This window comes from Miniopterus natalensis, chromosome X (genome assembly GCF_054644295.1).
Source record: "Miniopterus natalensis isolate mMinNat1 chromosome X, mMinNat1.hap1, whole genome shotgun sequence".
Taxonomy (NCBI): Eukaryota; Metazoa; Chordata; class Mammalia; order Chiroptera; family Miniopteridae; genus Miniopterus; species Miniopterus natalensis.
Window position 1 is genome coordinate 92,506,297 of NC_142103.1, and position 20,627 is coordinate 92,526,923.

At 43.4% G+C, this 20,627-nt stretch overlaps 1 pseudogene; it reads left to right on the forward strand.

Annotated features, from left to right (window-relative positions):
• The first annotated feature begins 17,145 nt into the window (after positions 1-17,145).
• On the forward strand, positions 17,146-18,630 carry LOC107534256 (cyclin-dependent kinase 2-associated protein 1 pseudogene; annotated as a pseudogene).
• The last annotated feature ends 1,997 nt before the right edge of the window (positions 18,631-20,627 follow it).

Genomic DNA, 20,627 nt, shown 5'->3' on the forward strand with positions numbered 1-20,627 from the left:
ATGTACTTAAAACAAAGCTTGAAAGGCAGGTTCCTTCTTCTAGCTTTCCAAAGTAAGCAGTGAGGCTCTCTCCTCTGCACACCAAATGCTATGGACTCAATAACTGTGTGCTCTCCCCACCCCCCAAAATTCATATGTTGAAGCTTTAACCCTCAATGTGGCTGTATTTAGAGATAAGGCCTGTGAGGAAATAATTAAGGTTAAATGAGGTCATGAGGGTGGGGCCTTAATCTGATAGTACTGCTGTAGTTTATAAGAGGAAGAGAGACCAGAGTGAACTCTCCTTGCCTGCCCCTATGTGAGCACACAAAAACGTCACCTGAGAACACAACTTGAAGGCCACTATCTGCAGGCCAGAAAGAGAGCCCTCACCGGCACCTTGATCATGGACTTCCAGCCTCCAGAACAAAGAGAAAAATAAGTTTCTGTTGTTTAAGCCACATAGTGTGTGATATTTTTATGGTAGCCTGAGCAGATGGATAAACAAAACCTAAATATCACGTAGAGATTGCCTTTCAAAAATGGCACTTTAGGCGTCACTTCCTTTTCGAGAACATACACTTTGCTGATGTGATTGTCTATTCTTATGTGACTACAATGCCATTTGAATTACAGCCCTTAGCCAGCATCCACATTTTTCCACAATTTCAGCACTTGTCTAACTTTAACTATTTCCAGTCACTAACAGAAGCTACACACTTTGCTCGCTGTGCCTGAGTACACCTTGCTCATAGCCACAACTCTGTTTGCCCGGAATTGTCGGGAATGGCCTTATCTTCTTCTGTCCACCTTAAAAATCTTTCTCCTTCCGTATAAATTTAGTCAACTATGGCAGCCTACACTGACTTCTTCCCCTGAATCAACCTACTGCTTATATCATTTGTCTTGTACTAAATATCTACGTATTGAAACAAATCAAGTATGTCTTCAAATATTTTTCAACCCACCAGCATTAGTTAATTAAAACACAAAAATAGAAAAATAAAGGGTTTTTTGTTATAAGAACAACAAAAAATACCTAATTTACTTAGAAATATCTCCATCCAGAATATATAGGATCTATAGAATAAATTAGTAACAGAAACACTCCATGAGGGTAATGTATTTTATAGGAAAAGTGACTAAATATTCTATATATGAATATTATAATACAGTAGTCCCCTTTTATCCACGGGGGATGCATTCCAAGACCCTTAGTGGGTGCCTGAAACCACAGATCGTACCAAACCCTATATATACTATGTTTTTTCCTATACAGGTGAATCTATAATAAAGTTTACTTTATAAACTAGGCACAGTAAGAGATTAACAATAATAATAAAATAGAAAAACTATAATAATATACTGTAATACAAATTATATAAATCTGATCTCCCTCTCCCTCCCTCACAATATCTTATTGTAATGTACTCACCCTTCTTGTCATGATGTGCGATGATACAATGCCAGACCTATTCCTGAATCTGTGTAACTGTCCCTTACTTGCAGTAAATGGCCTGGTGTCACTCTTTTCAGGAGGTCTCTTTCAAAGTTGTCGCGTAGGCCCCATGTTTTCTGGAGCAATACTTCTGTCAATAGAAACACATTTTCTGTTCATGTTTTCCACCCACAAATTCAATGCCTTTTCCATCTTAACTAAGCACTTACCCTGCACTGTGGCTGTAACTTTTGCAGTGTGAAGTATGATAGCAAGACTAGCCTGAATTTCTTTTTCTTTCTTTACAATTTCCTGGAGAGAAGACACATTCTTACTATACATCTTAGCAACCCAAGCATATGATTTTCTTTCTTATTAAGTCAAGAACTTGCACCTTTTCACTTAAAAAAGACACTTTACGGCTTCTCTTTGGCACATCCGAATCGCCAGCATCACTATTCTTGCGCATTGGGGCCATGAGTAAGTAAAATAAGGGTGGCTTGAACACAAGCCATGTGAGACCATGACAGTCCATCTGATCACTGAGACGGCTACTAAGTGGCTAGTGGGCTGGAAGTGTCTACAGCACTGAGACATGGGACCAACTGATCATTCACCTGCCAGGCAGGATTACGTGGGACTCAAGAGATTTCGTCACAATACTCAGAATGGCACCAATTTAAAACTTAGGAGTTTTTTATTTCTGGAATTTTTCATGTAATATTTTCAGATCATGGTTGGCCGAGGGTAACTGAAACTGTGGAAATAAAACCAAAGATAAGGGGGGACTACTGCATAATGAATGTATATTTCATCTATATGCCAACTATTTCTAAATTAACTTATAGTAACAGAACAATATCAGAATCCCAATATGGTTATTTAAATCTTTACAAATATTAGTCCAAAATTTAGCAGGAAAGAAGAGGTTAAAATAGCTAACAAAATCTGGGGGAAAGAAAAAGTTATAGGGGAAATGCCTATATTAAACAGTCATACAAGCTATAATAATTAACGCAGCATTGTATTAGCACAAGAATAATAGACAATCATATATAACTGGAATAGCTTATAAACAGATACTAGTCTATAAAAGACTTTAATATTTGTTTAGAGAAACATTGTAAGTCAATGGAAAAGATGGACAAAATTGAATGTAATTCAAAGAACACTGACTACTGGGAAATAATCAATATACCCATAAAGTTAAATTACATATGAATTATACAGTGAGCTACAAAAACCAAAACCTTAAAAAATAGATGAAAATAAATAAATATATACACTCTGTGTGAAAATGTCATTTCTAAGCCTAAAAGCAGTAAAATAAATAGAATAGATTTCATTGCACAACAAAGAAAAGTTGCTGTGTTTAAAATATTAGAACTAAAATGTAAAGTCAAAAGTTAAAAGCAAATCAGGGAAAAACATTTGAAGCGACTATGGCAAAGGATTTCTAGTCTATAAGCAGCATGTGGTGTGAAAAGTCACACCAATATTAACAGGACTTCATTTCTGCATGATTTTCTTTCCCTCTTCTAAATTTATGTATATTGGAAATTTTCAGCAGTAAACAAATTTACCTATATAATTAGAAAAACCTTATTAGGAGAAAAGAGAAGGAAAATATAAATGAGAGGAAGAAATGGCCAAGAAGGTTCTGGTTAGCAGAGAAAGGTTGCTTTTGGTTAAAAATTCACTACTGATTTTTGAAATAGAAGAGTACTGATATAAGAATTAGTGTATAAATGACGGCAAAGGGCTATCTCCTGGAATGTGGGTTACTTAGTGTCTGGTTCTGGAAGGGGCTTTGGTCAAAAGGACAGAGCCAAAGGCAAAGAACTTGGGAATATATTAAAAGCACAGGCAATTTTATAAAGTATAATATACTGCTCAATGAATGATACACTCTTAGACAGAATAAAATGCTACAATCCAATTGAAAGCTCTCTGCTTCCATCTCATGGTTCATGAATAGTCACGGAAGTCTACAATGGAATCACTGCATCAGCACTCACTTTTAGATAACAGACTGAAACTGTTAATACATATAAAACCAGGGGAGCATAAGAGGGGGAAAATCATGTTTTCAATATGGAGCGTGAATCAGTAGACAATCAGAAATTAGAATCAAGAACTTATTGTTTGTAACCTGTTTAAAATAATCGGTGTCCAAAATTAGAGAGCCATTGGATTTGAGGTTTGAATAGAGTAACATTTAATTAATCACTCTAATAGTTATTTATAAATAGACTACCACGTGCCTCTCTCATAGGGAGGAGTTAATACAAGGAACAAAATAAGTATTTCCACATCTTGAAGAGCTTTCAGCCCACTGATGGTTACAGAGAAGTAAACAGGCAATAATGACGTAGTGTGATAAGTGCTAGATGGAGACATGTAGAGAGCTTTGACGGTATTTAAGGAGCATTCATCTCCAACATGAGAGATCAGACAAAATCTGTACTTCCAATGATGGAAACACCCAGCCCCAAAAGACTCAGGAGGATAATGGAAATTTTTCCTTTTTTTCTGGATTTTGTCTGAGAATTCAGAGCAAGGAGAAAAGGTAAGTACCCATCTCTTAGCACTACTACTGATGAAATCTGCACTAGTTAGGGAGTTCAGTGAGCTAAGATCCAAAGTTCCTTCTAACTCTAGTCTATGATTTTATGCACAGTGCTAAAGGAGTCATTTTGAAATACAATAGGAGAAAAAAGAAGTCTGTGCAATAGGCAAAAAGAAAAAATGTTATTTCATCATATTAAAATGAGTGACTAAATTACAGAAATGAGCGAAGGGGGATAACGATTATTTCATTACTAGCGTACGGGGAGTAGAAGGCATCATACCACTGATGTACTTAAAGAGCTTCTCAGAAAAGCCAGCAACCTTGTCTCAGGGTCATTCTCCGTATCCCTAATGGGCCATAGGACATGCAACATTAATTATAGTCATTAAGAGAGAAGGCTCAAAAATGCCTTCCATTTAGGATCTCTCCCAGTGAAAGCTAAAGAAAAAGATCTTCTGACAGACGTTTACATCCCTCTGCTCTTGATTTAGCTCTTGTCTTAATAAAAAGCACAGGGCTGCAGCAAGCCACCCTTCTGAAGAGTTACTTAGAGGACAGTATCGATACCTAGTCCAACCTGCCTAAGCCTACCTTTCTTCTAGGTGGCGGATTCGTAATTCCCACGTGTAAAATAGGATAAAGGCTATTATTCTGGAGTTTCTCCAAATTGTGAGAAAATATAGGCCAGTCCTTGAAGTTTTAGAATATCAACGAATTTCATTACTTGAGGTAATGATGTGGCCCAGTAGGTAGGTCATTTCCATGTTATCTTTGGAATGCCGTTTATATAAAAGCAAGAGAAACAAGTTCAACTATTTCTTCCTACCACCTGTGTTTTTGCCTAGTTTAATTAATACCTGCTGTTTCCAGCTGAGGTGTTTCAAAGCATAATACGGTCATCAGTACTCTCCTTAGACCAGGTAACCAGAACCCCTGTCCTGGGTTCTCATAGAGGGGCCAGCTCTGGCCTTCTTCTGGCCATGACCCTCTGCGCAGGACGAGGAATTTGAAGGTCCCAGGGGACAGGTCCACTTGGAACACATCCTCTCCCCACACCTGGGATACTGAAGACCGAGAATTCCCAAAATCTACAATAGGTCACTTCCATGAGTCTAGTCCCCCCAAAGCTGGCAGCGCTACAGCAGGCACACCCCTAAGCCTAAGGGCAGCTGCTACTAAGATGTGGAAAGAGTCTGAGATGGGATATCCACACGCCTGTGCGCAGTCCCTCTTCTCAACAAACACAGCCGGGGGTGGGAATTAAAGGCAAGCTCATGGCCAAAGGCCCCGAGTTTCACTCTTTCCCTGTGTGAAGCACACTCTCACAGAAATCCTGGAGAAGCTCAGCACACCACCCACCTTAACAACTGGTTCAAGTTGGTGAAGTCCAAAAGTTAAATCACATGCATATAGGATAAAGGGAAATTTGTGGAGACCATTAGGCTTCACCCCTTGTCTCTCCTCCCTCCTTTCCTGCCCCGGTAGAAAGCTGCTGAATATTGTGCCTCCAACTTTATGAGACCAAAAAGAGGGATCCCTGGTCCTTCTTTCCCTCAAGCCACAGTAGCTTAAGTCTCCAACCTGAAAGGAAAATACAAGGAACTCCAAAATCGAAATTCATCATCTTCTTTTCAATCACTTCTTTCCATCTCCCCTTCTTAGACAAAAAGACAACCAGACTCTTTGGGGTACTTTTGTGCTTAACACAGAGGAATGACTGCAGACTGGGGATATGAAGGCTGCTGGATTCCAATTAACTTCACTACTTAACTTTGATTGCTGTGTTACTCTGGATGAACTCGCTGTTTGTTAGTAAATGGGGGTGAGGATCTCAAAGATTAATGATGGCACTGATTGTAGTTACACAATAGGACCCAGATGTTCCCATACTTATTGCTTCCTCTCCTTGACCCTCTTTCCTGCAATTACCAGATAGAAAATGCAAATATGGCATTTAGGAAACCTGACACAAACCCAAACTACTGAAACAGTTAGGATCTAAACTTTGTCTTATACTCAGATTTCACAAGTTAAATAACACCATAACAGAGATACTAAATGGGGGGGTGCATTCTTGAAAATGGCAATAGAGAAAGAGTTGAAGATACACTGAGCATGTGTAGTTATTTTACATCAAAGCCAAATCTTGATGAAAAAGACATACTCTTCTATACAGCAAGCTCATGTATCACAAAATCCTAGAAAATAATCCATACTGAGAGCTCTGCAAAGACAGTGTGCCTGTAGGATAATTTTAGTATATGAATCCAGGAGAACAAGCCAAAACAGAACCACAAAGCACATTTTAAGCCAAGCTCTTCCAGTTACCTACTGCTGTATAACAAGCCACTTCAAAATGCAGTGGTTTAAAACAACAGTTCATTAGTATCTCTCCAGTTTCTTTAGGTTGACTGCGCATACTCTGTGGTTCTTTTTTTAAGTCTATGCTTTTGTAGTCAGATGTTGGAGGGCTGGGGCTGCAGTCCATCTGACAGCTCAATGACTTGGGCTGGATGTTCAAGATGGCTCACTCTTGTGGCTGACAACTGATGCTGAGAACACAGCTGGAAATGTCAATGGGAGCACCTACAGTTGGCCTCTTCACATGGCTTAAACTTTTCATGGGATGGCAGCTGGGTTTTAAGAGGGAGTGTCCCAAGAGTGAATAGTCCAAGACACAGAAAACACAGCTAGTCTCCTAACTCCTGGGTCCAGAAACTTCAACAGCATTACTTGAGTCATTTTTTAAAGTCAAAACAGTCATAGAACCCCATCCATATTCCATGGAACTTAACTAGACCCCATTTCTCAATAGGAAGAGTTCAAAGAATATGTGGCCATCCTTAATGTGCCACGCAGGGCAATAGCTTTAACTGAAGGCACTGAATGGAAAGCAAAAAGATACTCTCAAACAGGAGATGGATAAGACAGGGTTGCATTTGAGAACACTGACACTGATGACAGAGTGAAGATGGACTGATGATAAAGGTAATGAGAGTGGAACGTGGAGGCTCATATAGAAGAAATGAGTTCACATGAGAAACTGTGAGGGTTTGGAATCTTGGTTCCCTCCAAAAGACTGAAGAAGAAGAAACAGAATCAAGAACATTTTAGGAGGCATAAGTGACAGGATTTGGTGGCTAGTTTGATATAAGGACAAAGGAAGGAAAGAGAAGAGACAAAAAAATCACTCCCAGACATCTAGGTTAATATCTAAGTAAATGGTAATCTCATTATATGAAAAAGAAAAGATCAGAAAAAGAAAGTAGGATGGTGAGGGGCACAAAGAAGATGAATTATAAATGCAATTTTATTTTTTTTTAATTATAAATAAATTTATTCTAACAGGTTAAAAAGTAAGTTTGTTTTTAAGGAAATAAAATGCTATCTTCCTGATCCTTTCTGTATTCAAAAAAGTACGTGTACATTGTGAAAGAAAAATATTTTCCTTCCTCTTTTTAATTTGATCTATAGAGTATTCCTTGGCAAACTTATCAAAATTCAATCACTTGGCAAATTAAATACATCTGCCTATTAGAAGAAATGGGAGATTTTATGAACTGTAAATTTGTCAGTTAAAATTCAAAACATTCATTTTCTACAAAGCAGTTTTCTACTACCTTCCATTCTTCAGAGCCATCTTTCAGGATATAATTTGATCACCTACAAGTGATTGGTTTTAGCCATTTCAAGTGAGTCTCCACTTGAATTCCCTGGTAGCACTGAACTGAGATCAATAATCTCCATAAACATCTACTCAAAGGACCAAGTAATCTCCACTCTGCAAATGAAATGGAATGCTAGCTATAGTTTCTTCCTCACCAAGCATAAAAACAGCAATGGAGCCCCTACTACTAAGCATTACTACTGCCCAAGATTGGCTAATAGCAGACCGGAACAAAGTATAGGCCTCCCAGAAATTCCATGCTATTGAGGAAGCTCTAAATGACCCAATGTGTCACAGAATATATGTTGACTCTTGGATTATGTCCACACCATACAATGGAAAATGGTTTGAAAAAATATGTTCATAGCATCTTAATTTTATTTTTAAATTAATTTCATTACTACACAGTATTATCAGACCTCATAAGTCTGGAGGATCCCATTAACATGAGAGAAGTGAATTTCTCCAAATCTCACCATCCCTCTAGGATTTCTAGAATTATACAAGTATCCTCTACTCATGCCACTGAACCATTTATTTCTAGGGCTCACCAAGGAGTGTCTCACATCCACTCATGAACAAGTTCTATCAGCTCACACTTGACACTGTTTCTTAAATGTCTTGAACCTTTCCCCTTCAGTGGTGACTGTTGAGGTCCCCACTTCTGACAAAGCTATGCAAAGCTACCTGGCCTCCTCTTTCACCCTGGTCACACCACTTCCCACTGGATGCATTCCACTTCCAATACTTGTGGCTTTTATGATCTGGAGCGCTGAATGAATGACTTCCAAAGATCATCTCATTCCCTCTTGTAAATGGTTTCCCTCAGACCCATCCACCTAGTTGTCAGATATACTCAAATGGGTCTCTGAGCCTGGCTTCTATTCTAGGCAAAGATGTCCACAACCATTACTAATACATCTCACAAAACAAGCTCATTGAACCTTTGAGCCTAAGTGTAAACTTTCCAAATGAAACTCTGTTTCTTTAATAATATTCATTCTCCCTTGTTTCAAAACTCATATTCTGAGGCTGGCCAGGCATGGCTCAGCAGTTGAGCATCGACCCAGGATCCAGGAGATCTCAGTTCAATTCCTGGTCAGGGCACATGCTCGGGTTTCGGGCTCGATCCCCAGCAGGGGGTATGCAGGAGGCAGCCGATCAATGACTCTCTAATCACTGATGTTTCTATCTCTCTCTCCCCTCCCTTCCTCTCTCTGAAATCAATAAAGATATATTTAAAAGTAGAAAAAAACTTAAAAAAACAACTCATATTCTGAGAGTGACATCAGTGAGATGGCAGACTAGGAAACTCCAGGCCTCCTATCCTTCCATACAAACATTTTTTAAGTAACTATAAATTGACTAAAATAACTTTATAAAAGCTCTCAAAACTAGTCAAAGATCTACAGGAAACCAAGCAAATACCCAATCAAGAAAAAGGCACATTTGAAATAGTTAAAATGTTTCCCGGCCAGTGTGACTCAGTAATTGAGACTTGACCTATGAACCAGGAGGTCCCAGTTTGATTCCCGGTCATGGCACATGCCTGGGTTTCGAGCTCGATTCCCAGCAGGGGTCATGCAGGAGGCAGCCGATCAAAGACTCTCTCATCATCGGTGTTTCTGTCTCTCTCTCCCTCTTCTTTCCTCTCTCTGAAATCAATAAAACATTTTTTTTTAAATAGTTAAAATTTTGTGATGTTTTTACTTGCCTTTGTCCCTCCCTTCCTTCCCAGTGAGGAATAATCAGGAAAAAGAGGCCCAATTCCTGGTTCCCTCCCTAGGGACAAAAAAAAAAAAAAAAAATAGAACCATTAGCAAGGTTCTAACCTGTGTATGTGCTATCTAGCCCTTTGCAGAAAAGGTCTGTCAACCCCTAAGCTAGAGAAGAACATGAACAGAGTCAAAAAGACTAATTAGGATGCTGCAAAGTAAGCATGGCTTGAGGACATGTCTAGACTGCACGGTTGTCAACAAGAATAAAAAAGAAATTAATACAAGAGATAGCAAGCGCACAAAATATAGTGAAATTAAGTCCTAGAGGCAGTAATGAGGAGCAAAGGTAAAGCACTGCCAAACTGATGAATGGTAAAATTATTGGCCTACGCAGAATTTAGGAGAAAGCTTATGCTGGTGAGAGCTCTGGACATGATTGAGTTCGAGGTGGTAGCAAGAAATGCAAGTAGAAATGAGACCGGAGGACAAGCTTTCAAGTCGAGGTTAGAAAGTCATCAACATGCTGTAATATTTTAAACAAAAATAAAATTTAAAAAAAAAAAAAAAAGAAGAAAGTCATCAACATGGAAGTGACTGGTGAAAGTTAAGGGAGATGATGAGCTCTCCAGGAGCAAAAGCAGAAAGAGAAGAGCAAGAGGCCAGGCCTGTGAAGACAACAAAGATCTCCACTGAAAGAACCAATGTGGTACTTGCAGTCACTCGCCAACGCCGGGTGTCGCCAAATGCGAAAACTCGCCCCCTGTAAATTTCCGAACGTGGTAAACACGGTCTCACCGTCCACGCTCTTCTTGAAAACTTCTGCGGACCTAGCGGGGCAGGGGCTGCGTCCCACCGCCGGCTCCCGCGCTCCAAAGCCTTTCCAGCTACTGGGCAGGACGGCAAAGTGACGAGAACCCCTGCGCGCTCGCGCTCGCGCACACACGCATGCACACGCATGCGCACAGATGCACGCACACACGCGCACATGCAGGCACACACGCACACGCAACACCTGAGCAAAAAAGGAAACAAAGAGAAGGAACTCACGGACACAGAGAAGTGTGGTGACTGGAGGGGGGGGGAGGGGGAACGGGGAGATGAAAGGGCATATTTGGGGATAAAGAATGATGGGGAAAAAATTAAAAAAATTAAAAATGGTAATGGAAAAAACTCATGAAAAAAGCCCTGGAAACGAAGGTCCCAGGATGCGCCATGACTGTCCCCCCCCTTCCCACACAGGCGTGCATCCCCTAAACTCTAAGGGACCCCATGAGGCTTGCAACCAGGGAGCAATAGGCAGCAGCAGTTTGTCCCAGGCAACGCCCCCGAACCTATCACTTTGTCCCAAAGGTTTTCTCTGACTTTTTTTTCTTTTTAAAAATTTATTTGAGAGAGGAAGGGAGGGAGAGAGGGAGGGGGAGAGGGAGGGAGAGAGAGGGGGAGAGAGAGAGAGAGAGAGAGAGAGAGAGAGAGAGAGAGAGAGAAGCATCGATCAGCTGCCTCCCTTACAAGCCCCGAGAACCCAAAACCCAGGCATGTGCCCCGACAAGGAATCACACCTGTGACCCTTCAGCGCCCAAGAGGATGTCCAACCAAGTGAGCCACACCGGCCAGGGCTTTTCTCTGATTCCTTGGTGAGCCAAAGCAGCCCAGTCTAGGTTCATTTCCCCACCTAGTCCCTCTCCTGTTATCCTAAGCCCTTCCTTGTCTCACTGTCCCCAGCTTTTTAAAAAATTTATCTTTATTGTTGTAAATATTATAGATGTCCCCTCCCCCCATCCCCTCCGCCAGGCATCCAACCCCGCCCCCGCCCCCAGGCTTTGCCCACACTATTGTCTGTGTCCACAGGTCATGCATTTATGCATCTAAATTCTTTGATAATCTCTCCCCCCTCCACTCCCCCCCATCATCTTCCCTCTGAAATTCATCCGACTGTTGCATGTTTCAGTGTCTCTGGATCTGTTTTGTTGCATGTGGAATACTTTTAAATCTCATTTTATTGCTCTGTTATAGCTGTAGAGAATGCTCCCAAGCCTGGAGGGATGGAAATGATAGCTTTTAAATCTCACTCATCTATTGTCCACCATTGAACATTGCAGTCATTAAGTGTTTCCAAAGAGGTACCATGGTAACATCAATATACGTGGCCTTGACTTATGATTACCCCATTCTCTCTACAACATGCCCGTTGAGCCATTTTTTCAGTGCTGCTCTACTTGACAAAACCAGCTGTACACTGTCCTACTTATACATGGAGAAAAGTAAATTTATCAATAAAAACTGCTCTACAGATTCCCTTCTAGCCTATCAAAAAATCAGGGCCTTAAGGCATCCAAAGCCAAGTGGTGCTCTCTTTCTGCAAGTTAATGGCAGAACTGCAACACAATCAGGAAAGCATTTTTCTCTAGAAATGGCTTTTAATCACATCGTTTTATAATGCAAATAGCAAAAGCGGTTTACATTGACTCTGGGGCCCTGGAGTCCTTCTGGGCGGGTCCGCCATACTTTACACTGGCTGACCTCTAAGGACCCCCCCCCCGCCCCCCAGGTAAGGAAGGCGTGTGCTGAAGCAAAATCCGCACTGTTTAGAAAGCATGTAGGAAAAATATAATCTCTGTTTTTAGACAAATCCTCTGATCAAAAAAATCTTGGTAGACCAGTTAAGAAAAACCTCTGCTTCTGAAAAAACCAACCTCTGGGGACTTTCACAGATGATAAAGTTAGCAGTCACAGTGATTGAAAGGGGACATTATACTTTAAAATGTAATGCTGTTAGGACAGATGTGGTTAGGAGAAGAAAAAAAAGACTACAGTGCATATAACTAGAAAACGAAAATAGAAATAAAAATGCCGACCTTGCCATATTTTCCTAGGAGTTAGTATATTTATCCATTTCCAGTTAAGCAGGAAAAGAAGGTCTGAGTTGAAGATATTCCCCGGCAAGAAGTGAAAACGTGATCAAGAGTCAGATTAATTATCATAAACGGATGGGGTTTTATTCCACTCAATTATTTACTGCTCCCTGAAGGTCCCTTTCCCCCATCCAACAGGAAATTGCCTTTCTTAGAAATGAAAAACATCCATCAACCTACACAATACAAGTTTTGTTGTACACATAAAATCCATATTTTTACCCCCAGCCAATGTCTCATGGGGTCACATCACCCTGCTTAAATAGTAGTGGAGTTCTAGATTTAAAAGGTCCTGGAGGAGAACTTGTATAGTAAAAAGCTTCTTGCACTTTGTGAAAACTTCACAGGCTATATTAACAAATGAGAGTTATTTATGGAATCCGAGTACAAGTACTGACAAGGGCAAGCTCGGTCTAAAGTGGCCCACAGTTCCCCCTGGGGCTTCCCCTAGTGCCATCCTGCTACGTTCCCTCGTGGGCCAAACCAGAAAGGACCTTTCCCGCCCGAAGCAAGGTGTGGCTGCCAGGGGGTGGAAGCGTGGACAGCAGGTAACTCCTGGCCCATTGTGCTCCGGGCTCAGACTTTGGACTTGGACTCCTCTGGGCCCGCCGGTGGAAAATGAACCTCCTGAACCCCGAGCCTCCAAGCGCCCCTTGGTCTTTCCGTAAGGGGAATGTCCCCGGTTCTGCAAGAGTCCTGTAGAAACAGCTCAGCTTTCAAAATTGCATCTCCTTCCTTGTAGTCACCTCTGCACCTCGAGCAGCTCCCTCACATTCAGTGAAAACTCCTTTCACAGCCGAGCCTCGCTGGCCTTCTAGGCAACTCCAACATCCTAGGGGCTACCTCATGCCATTTACACCAAAGAGCCGCTCATTCTTCACCCCCAGTCTACATCAGCTACTGTCTCCCAACACCATGCCCTGCACCTTCATTTCTCCAGGAAATCTTCCACTTGAAATACACTTTGGGGGAGGAAGAATAGTTTTCCAAACTCTACCCTTCTAGGTTCTTGGCAGAGACGCCCCCTGGAATAAAAGACAGGTTAGCCAGCTGAAGTTTAATAACATGGGTACCTCCTATATGCAGGGGACAGGCCCAGGAAAACTAACTCCCGGAAAAGCCCCTGCCAGCACCTTAAATACTGTCCCCAGCTAAAGACACAAAAAGATGTTGGGGGGAGGGCAGTTATGGGAGGTCACCAGGAAAAACACAGTAAACGAGGGTAAGGTTCTTATGCAGATTTAAGTCCATGCCTTCCCTAGTGATAAGAGTTTCTAGAGATTTAGTCATCTTTGTCCTGGTACGGAGAGGGCGACAAATGGAAATTTCCCTTATAAACGTAGATGTCTCTTACAATGGAACTTCTACTGGATTTTCAGAGCTTTACCTGCAGTTTCTTAAAAATAATCAGCTCAAAATAATCCTTATGCAAAAGAGACATATTTGGGGGTGTCTAATTCTGCTCCCCTTCAACACCAAACTCCAAGTTCCCACTGGCTAAAAGAATATCTATTCTTCCACTATACTTGCTATTTAATTTAACCAGACTACCTATATTTCCAGCATTCTTCCTTTTTCCTTGAGGTCACCATACCCTTCTAGTTCCACGTATTTTCTATAAAACTTAAATTCCATGAAGAATCATCTTAATCACTTTCTTGCTAGCAGTTCCAGCTCATTTAATCTGGAATCCCTCATTGGTATTGACCCTGACTTCACTTACCCTCTTGTGAGTACTAGCAGCCACTGTAACCTCACAGAAACTTCATTTCTTTAATAGGGCATTTTCAAATGGTAATAACTGTTAATTCACAAAAGAAGGAAAAAAGAAAATGGCCAAAACACTTTTTTTTTTAAAAAAAAAATCCCATTGGAAATCAAATAAATGCAAAATGGTTTTCCCCAAACTGTTGGAAAAGCAGTGAAAATAAGTCTATATTCTAATGTGAAGAGGATATTGGGAAATCAATACTTCAACATATCCCTGCATTCTAGCTTAGATTTTAAAATTTTTATTAATTTATCCAGAGAAAACAACACATCATGGTATGACTATCACAGTATGTACAGGACAAAGCAGGCACCTAATAAATATTTTGGAGATGTGACAAAATACTTTGCGGTTACAATGCTCATAATAGCAAAAAAATGTAAAAAAAATGGAAATGTCTCAGAATAAGGCATTACTTGAATAAACTGCTATCCTCATACAATGAAATACTGTGCGGCCATTGAAATTTTTTAATTAAAAATGTGTAACTGCCTTGGCCAGTGTGGCTCAGTTGGTTGAGTATTGTCCCATGCAACCAAAGTTTGACAGTTTGATTCCCAGTCAGAGCACATGCTTAGGTTCCAGGTTCTGTCCCCACTTGGGGTACATGTCTGAGGCAACCGATCAATGTTTCTCTCTGACATCGATGTTTCTCTCTCTCTCCCTCTTCCTTCCCCTCTCTCTCAAATCAATAACATTTTTTTAAATGTAGAACTATATATATTATTTATCAATCAGTGGAGAACAGTTAAAAAATTGTTAAAGAAGAAATCACAGGCCCAAAATGGTGTCACTTGTACTAAAATCCCAAGATATTGTTACCTCATAGAAACTTCATTTCTTTAACATGACCTTTCCACTTTCTTTCCTTTTGATTCAAACTGACCTCATCCAGCACCCTGACTCATCTGCTCCTGATAGTGGGTAAGGCATGTAATAAGAATAAAGCCACAGTTGTTTAATAATCATCCACCTTACTAACTATAGATAAGGGGTTTTCTTCCAGACCCTGGGAAACTGGAGGGTGAAGCAAGGCTGTAAAAAGATAAGATGCCTCGATGGGTCCATTACTCAGAAAAGAAATACATTTTGAGAACAGACCAAGGTCAGGTCGTGCTTTGATGTGGTTGTTGTACCCGGACCCTGACCCCTTCTGGGAATTTGCCTCAGGAACAGTGACCATTCTCTGGTCCCAGAAATGGGCTGAGCTGTTTGTAATGTCATCAAAGATTAGCCACAGTTTGAGCTCCTGAAGGCCAGACTGCAGACCCTCCCCTCCCCTTTCCATGTTACACTTGTAGCTCGAAGCTGCATGTAGTTATCTTCTCACTGGTATATAATCAGCCAACAGGGGAGAGGAGTCAGAGAAGAATTTCCAGGGTGATCGACTGCTCTCCCCATACTGCTGGCATTATTGGAATAAATGCTCATATATGATTCAACCCTGACTCTGCTTAATTTGGCTCAAGTGGTGAGAGGCAGCCTCGGACCCCTTGTGTTGGTTTCACTTCCTTCTCCCTTGCAAGACCACGCCCTTAAGCTTAATTAAGCCCCTCAGGACAATGAGGCTCTGGTTGGCATCAAATAATCTTAGGAACAAAGAGTCGGGTCTGTTGACCACAGAGACAGAGTTTTGATCAAACTAGAGATAACATCTAGGCCTCAGTGATGTTTCAGCTCCAGGCCCAGAAAAGTGGCAAAACCAGATGAAGTGATGCCATGGCTGACATCAGTAACAGATGCAATAACCAATAACCCCCTACCCTAGTGTCGAGCAATTAGTGGAGACCACAACCCTGACTCCCTTAGTGATCGTGATTAGTGGGTTTTCCTCTATGTAAACCCATCCTCTGGAAGAAGTTGGGGAGCCAGGTCTTGGAGCATTAGCACACTTGTGACTCTGGGCATGAGCCACTTCCAAACACTCACTTCCTTTGCTGCAAGTTCCTGTTGTGTCTTACTGGGCTGTGATGGGTGCAAGCAAACGGACCCCTTTCATCCAGTAACACAACCTTCTCTCCTTCTATAGCTAACCTACTGAGAGAAAGAGAAAAAAAGACAGCTGCACAGATAGGTTTCATGACAGCGTCATGGTCTCCCCATCCTTCTATATCTGCTCTTGCTTTCATTAAAAAATTTTTTTTTGTCTGGCCAGGCGTGGCTCAGCGGTTGAGCATCGACCTAGAATCCAGGAGATCACGGTTTGATTCCCGGTCAGGACACAGGCCCAGGTTGTGGGCTCGATCCCTAGTCAGGGGTGTGCAGGAGGCAGCCGACCAATGACTCTCTCATCATTGATGTTTCTATCTCCCTCTCCCTTCCTCTCTCTGAAATCAATAAAGATATATTTTTTTAATTTACTGTGGTAAAATATACATAATATAACATCATTTTAACCACTTGTGTCTTGCTTTCACTTTTACAGAAGCTTTTCTGAACATTTAGCACTCTCCTAGAAAGCCCTGCCCTTTACTTATCCCCTAGGTTTTCTCCTGGATCACAGCGAAAAGTAAGGCTCTCACGTAAGCCTACTGCAAATATTTGCAGAGCCCAGAGCAAGGATAAAAATGAAGCCTGCAGCTACAGCCTCTGCTTCCCCTTTTTTTCTACCTGACTCTTTCCAATGCTATGGAGGAGCCTCCCTAAAAAACCTATGGACACCCCAACCTGTATGGCAAAGGTCTATCCCCATCCCCCAAACAGATGCCTCTTGGCCACCCCTCAGACCCAAAGGTACAAATACCAGTGTCATAATCCTCCATCAGAAAGGTGGAATTTGGGAATAAACCTGTGTAGGCCCTGAAAATGAGCTGAGGTATTTGGGAAGAAAATTCCAAAGTCCCAGGTACCTAGAGCATTGTTTCAAAAGGGAAGTCTCAAATTCTGGGTGGACATATCCCATTAGCTCCATGAACTTTTCACCTCATAAACGGGATATAGCCGTAGGAAGACCAAAACAGGGCGCTTTAAGATAGGGCCCAAAGCACGGATTCCAGTTGCCTGGGTTTTCCTTACTTCTTCATACGGCACCATATACACCCTATTCAGCCAGACCAAAACATTTGCTATTTCTAAATATTTCTAAAATATGCATGCTGCTTACAGACCGAACTTGACCGTGCACGTTCCCGCTGCCTCCCTCAACGCCGCCGGGAGCGTCCACCCGCCTTCCACCAGCATGGCCACGTCTCCACAGGACCACCAGCTGCTGAGCGGCTGCGGGCCGCCCTCCCTAGGCTACACCCAGGGACCTGGGAACAGCCGGCGCCCCAGAGCAAGTACGCACAGCTGCTGGCTATGCTCCAGGGGCTGGGGAAAGAGATCCGGCCCAGTACGCGGGCAGCAGGAGCGTGATGGAGACCGGGCGAGAGAGAGGTGGAGAGACTGGGCAAGGGCGCGATGGAGAGACTGGGCGAGGGCGCGATGGAGAGACTGGGCGAGGGCGCGATGGAGAGACTGGGCGAGAGAGAGGTGGAGAGACTGGGCGAGGGCGCGATGGAGGGACTGGGCGAGGGCGCGATGGAGAGACTGGGCAAGGGCGCGATGGAGAGACTGGGCGAGGGCGCGATGGAGAGGCTGGGCGAGGGCGCGATGGAGGGACTGGGCGAGGGCGCGATGGAGAGGCTGGGCGAGGGCGCGATGGAGAGGCTGGGCGAGGGCGCGATGGAGAGGCTGGGCGAGGGCGCGATGGAGAGACTGGGCAAGGGCGCGATGGAGAGACTGGGCGAGGGCGCGATGGAGAGGCTGGGCGAGGGCGCGATGGAGAGACTGGGCGAGAGAGAGGTGGAGAGACTGGGCGAGGGCGCGATGGAGGGACTGGGCGAGGGCGCGATGGAGAAACTGGGCGAGGGCGCGATGGAGAGACTGGGCGAGGGCGCGATGGAGACTGGGCGAGGGCGCGATGGAGACTGGGCAAGGGCGCGATGGAGAGACTGGGCGAGGGCGCGCGGGAGGGACTGGGCGAGGGCGCGAGGGAGAGACTGGGCGAGGGCGCGAGGGAGAGACTGGGCGAGAGAGAGGTGGAGAGACTGGGCGAGGGCGCGATGGAGGGACTGGGCGAGGGCGCGATGGAGAAACTGGGCGAGGGCGCGATGGAGAGACTGGGCGAGGGCGCGAGGGAGAGACTGGGCGAGGGCGCGATGGAGGGACTGGGCGAGGGCGCGAAGGAGGGACTGGGCGAGGGCGCGATGGAGAGACTGGGCGAGGGCGCGATGGAGAGACTGGGCGAGGGCGCGATGGAGGGACTGGGCGAGGGCGCGATGGAGCGCGATGGAGAGACTGGGCGAGGGCGCGATGGAGCGCGATGGAGAGACTGGGCGAGGGCGCGAGGGAGAGACTGGGCGAGGGCGCGATGGAGCGCGATGGAGAGACTGGGCGAGGGCGCGATGGAGAGACTGGGCGAGGGCGCGAGGGAGAGACTGGGCGAGGGCGCGATGGAGGGACTGGGCGAGGGCGCGAAGGAGGGACTGGGCGAGGGCGCGAAGGAGTGACTAAGCGAGGCATCCTCCACGCTAGAGGGCTGTTTGGGGACTGCTTGGCCGAAACGGAGCGGAACTTTCCGCCAAGGCCCTAGCTGCCTGGCCTCCGTGGAAGGCTTCCCACCCTCCTCCAAGAAGCTACCGTTGGCGTCCCCAGTTCAGGTGAAACTTGGTTTCTAAATAGTAGCAGCTTGGTTTCCCCTCCCCGGGCCCCTCCGGTGCAGCTGAGGTGGAGAGGAGATTTTGCAGCTGATTAGGTTTACATATTAGTTAGCAACTACCCAGGGTGTTTTTTGGGTTGTTTTTTTTAAAGCATTGGTTTAAATGATGCACGCGAGAGTTACCTGTCACGGCAAACTGGAGTTCGGCTCCCAGATGCCAGCGTTTCTCTTCTGGATACATTTATGTTACTCACAAGGTTCTTCGTTTCTCCTCCTGAGAGGACACAGCTCTGAGGGTTTGCTTTCCTGCAGGCCGACTGCAGCGCTGTCGAAGCCGGTCCCTGTTCGCCACACAGTATAGATTCCGCTATAATGTAACTTTTTTTTTTTTTTTTTTTTGCTTAATGATTTGCATGACTGTTAGTGCTTTGAAGTCCATCTTTAAAATGCACAAGTTATAAATACAGAGGGAAAAGCAACTTACCAAGCCTCGCCTGACAAGGACCCCTGACTTTTTCCCAGAGAATGTGTGTAGATCTCAGTTCCGCCTCTCCTGTGGGTCGGTCCAAACATCTGGAAGAAAGTGACTCTGTTTGCATCTTTGTGTGTATTTATTACTTGATGTAATAAAGCTTATTTTCATTTAAAAAATAAAATAATAAAATATGCATGCTTTTACAATGGTCGAAAGGCTTTCGACCATTCCCTTCTCCCTGGCTGGAACTTCTTTCCCCATCCACTAGTGTGTCAAGCTAACTCTTCTCAGACTCAGTTTACCTACCATCTCCTTTGGGAAGACTGAGCGAGTTACACCTTCCCTATGCTCCTACAGCACCTAATCCATTTCTGTTACTGCATGTATCACACCGCTGTGGCATGTGTCTGACTCTAAAACCACACTATGAGCTCTTGGAGGGAATGAACTATATTCTATCCAATCTTTCATTCTTTGTTTCTAGAACCTTTTCTTACTTTACAATGGGTATTTGAAATATAAACTCAACAAAGTAGTAAACAATAAACATTGGTTGAGTAATTAATGGATGATTGCTTATTGCTCATATTTCTGTAGTCTTTTATATTAAAATATGACTCTATTCTTTCTTTCTTAAAATTTACTGAGATTCTTGTATTCAGTCTCTTTTTTCCCCAATAAATCCCAATAACAAAATAAAGACTACTTTTTTCTCTACCCATGGGATTCATATATCAACCAGAATAAAAGTCACATCAGAGTATAATCTAGAATTTTCGGTTCCCCCAAGAGCAAACCCTAAAACAAGGATTTGGGTGCAAGTCATTTACTTTGGAAGTGGTCCCAGAAATCACTGTGATTGGAAAAGAGACAGAGAAAGGAGGAAAGCTAACAAAAGGTGTGTCAATAAGTAGTTTCTGCCGTGGGCATCTGCACCAGTAGGGCCTGCGATATTACCTCTCTGCCTTCTCAAAGGGAAACAAGAAAAGCCGTTTCGCTTTTGAGAAGTGAACTTTAAAAAAAATCTCAAAGATTCTCTGGTCTCATTCTTCTAACCCTCAGACGCATCTACTTCTGGAACTTCAGGTTCGTCACTGGGTGACCTGGCTTTGAAGCTCTCCGCGTTCCCCGTGTCTTGCACATGCAGGCCTCATATTAATGAAGAAAGATGGGGCAATAAGCCCTTCTAATCCGCTGTGCCAAATGAGATGTATACAGCTCAGTAATGTAAGGCACAGATTCTCCACCCTAAAGTTGAATATATGGTAAACCTTAGATATACACAAAAGTTAAGTCCTCAATTCTTAATTCTCAAAGGCCACCTTAGAACACCCCCCGCCCCCTGAAATATGCATGCACCGAAAAGGAAGCGCTGGATAAGTGCTCAGAACTCAATTTCATGCTGCAGCAAACTCAACTTTCTCAATTTCATGGACGTGTGTGAGGAGAAGTGAAA